General features: G+C 58.9%; 1 protein-coding gene across 1 annotated transcript in view; it reads right to left on the bottom strand.

Moving 5' to 3' along the window:
* Positions 1-2,679, bottom strand: part of RASSF4 (Ras association (RalGDS/AF-6) domain family member 4) — a 35,569-nt gene that overhangs the window by 19,406 nt on the left and 13,484 nt on the right. The gene's annotated exons all lie outside the window — the stretch shown is intronic.

Consider the following 2,679-nt stretch of genomic DNA (forward strand, 5'->3'; position numbering starts at 1 on the left):
GGGTAGGGGTGGGTGGTGGCAGGTGTTGGTGGGAGGTGAAGAAGGGAGGGATTGGGACACAAGGACCTGCCTAGAGAGGGCAGGCTGGGAAGCGCTTTGCGGCTCCCAGAAAACAGATGTTCTTCGAGCTGGTCAGTCACTCCGGGGGCCAGTGGTCTGCCAGGCCTTCGGAGAGGGGACGGGGCAACTCTCTCAAGGCGGGATGTTGGTTTTCCGCACCCCTGGGAGAGAGAGAGAGAGCCCCCGGACCTGGGGAAGCCCCTTCCGTTTCTCGCATTGCTGAGGGGGTCCCAGGGCCGAGGAGCGGGACTGGGTGTAGAGCGCGTCCGCGGTCACCAGGGGGCGCCCCCGAGCCTCTGCACTGCGCCCCAGAAGGGCGGGGCCGGCACGCAGTCCCCGGAGAGGGTTCCGCCGCCTGGGGCTCACCTGCTTGCCCAGAGCGAGAGCGGTGGGTTTACACAAGGACATTTCCCGGCAGTCCTTTTTTCTTTTGAGATACCAGCCAGCCTGGTTAAAGCCCTTTGCCGTGTTCAAAAGGCACAGGCTGTTCCCCGTTGTTTAGGCTTTTTGTTGTAATACAAGCAAAATTATCCCAAAGGCGAGGTTCATGATAGAGGAAGTTGGCGCCTCAGCCTCCAGACAAGGCGTCCCTCCCGCGGGGAGAAAGCTCACAAGGAGACGCTGGCCCCAGGGCGTGGCCCTGCCCACCTTCGGAGAAGTGGGATGAGACAGTGGAGGAGAAGACACCCCAAACCGTACTGCTCAGGCTGCCGGTGCTGCAGCGGGGAGGGGCAGTGAGAACACGGGGGTCTCCTTCAGGCGGCTCTGGGAGCGCACCCCGGTTGGTGAGCCCCTCGCCAGCCTGAGAGCCCCTTGGCTTGGGGCTCAAGGCCAACAAACAGCTCCCTGTGTCCTTGAGACCTGTTCACTGATACTGGGTGGAGACCTCCAAAGCCTAATGCTGGAAATGGTATTGCCGTTTTGTGAGTGGCTGTGATCTTGGGGCCATGGCCAGCACCTTTCATTTACTGCAATGTGACCTTGTCTAGAGACTTAAACTGTGGGAGCCTCGATCTCTTTGCCTGGAAAATAATCATTCCTATATCACCTTATACTAAATAAAGGAGAGGCAAAGTGCCTGGTGCATTGGAGGTTCCCCGGGGAAGTGTCCGTTCCTCTTGTCTGCCCTGCCCTTGGGGCCTGTGGTGCCTGAGGAGAGACTGGCCTGGGATGGTCCTGCCCCTGTAGCAAGTGCCCAGAGGTCCAGGAGGTCGTCGTCGTGCCGGGTGCATCACAGGGCCGCAGTGAGATCTGGAGGGGCTTGGTGCCCCAAGGACCAGTTGTGCCTATCAGCCTCACAGCCTGAAGCCTCGTCTTATGTGGTGATTGTGACCCAGCAAAAATGCACACTTCTTCAGGCCGGTACCCCCTGGGCTGTTAAGGCTACAGAAGTTTCCTGAAAGGTACTTTCTGGCTCCATGGAGACCAGGTCAAACCTCACACTTTCTTCAGAGTTAGGGACAGGAAAATCCCCTTGGTGGGTTGACTTTCTATCCTTAAGGGCTGTCAAGAACACCTCTTCTCAGCCTTAGAGTCCCCTACTTCTCTATGTGGGCTGTCCCGCAGCATACACAAACCACAACCGCAGGGTGGAGGCTCTTGGGGCTTCCTGCCCCACTGCCCCTGCCCCCGACAACAGTTCCTACAGAGGGGATTATCTTGGGGAATCCCGAGTGCCAAAACTAAGCTCTTACTAGTGGTTTTCAAACTTGACCTTCCACCAGAATGCCCTGGAGGGCTCGTTAAAACATGGACAGGAGGACTAAGTGTTTTCCGATCAGCAGGCCAGGGGAGGGGCATGGTAGGAATTTGCATATCTCACCAGTTCAACAGCAGCGACCACACCCCAGGCCTCCACCAGGAGGTATGAAGTGGCGTGTGTTAACAGCACAGGTGGAAATCCCTGTGGCCCCATCACCCTGTCCCCAGTGCCTCCCTCTGCCCAGCACACTGGAGCTCAGGACTGAGAACTCACCCCAGCTCTCTCCAGGCCTACACCTGCTGCTTAAGTCACCCACCAACTCTACACAGGGACCCACAGGGTGCCTGGCCTGGGGAGGGCAGGGTGGGGGACAGGCAGGGTGAGACAGGTGTCACAGAAGCAAGCGTGAGGAGGTGAGATGGCAGGAGAGGGAGGGGAGCAACCTCTCGGGCCCTGTGGCCTGGGCAGGTCAAGGAGGTGGTGTGTGAGATTTGTACCATGCTTGGTGGTCACAGGCAGCCCAGCATAGCCTGGACCAGGAGCCAGAAGCTCCCGAAGAGTTTGACGTCTGGCCTGGCCGGCCAAGGGGACACCTCAGGGGCTGGCTGAGGCCGTCTGGCAGCAGATTCTGGCTGGCCCTCTGACCTGCCACTGACTGGCAACCCCCGGCTGCCCAGAGCTGCCTGGATGCCTGGGCTAGCTCTGGCCTGGGAGCTGTAGAAAGGTGTCTAAATTACTGAAGAGGGAGGACTAGGCTAGTGAGCCAGGACTAGTGAGGAGGTCTTGGGTTTCCTGGGACTGCCCTGCCCATTCCTGTGTTCAACAACAGAGGGGCACTTGGAATCCATCGGCCCTGGTCAGATGCTGATGGATGGGAGAAAGTCCAGGAGCCAACCCAATCTCAACTGCAGAACCCC

This window comes from Colobus angolensis, unplaced genomic scaffold, assembly GCF_000951035.1.
Source record: "Colobus angolensis palliatus isolate OR3802 unplaced genomic scaffold, Cang.pa_1.0 Scaffold370, whole genome shotgun sequence".
Taxonomy (NCBI): Eukaryota; Metazoa; Chordata; class Mammalia; order Primates; family Cercopithecidae; genus Colobus; species Colobus angolensis.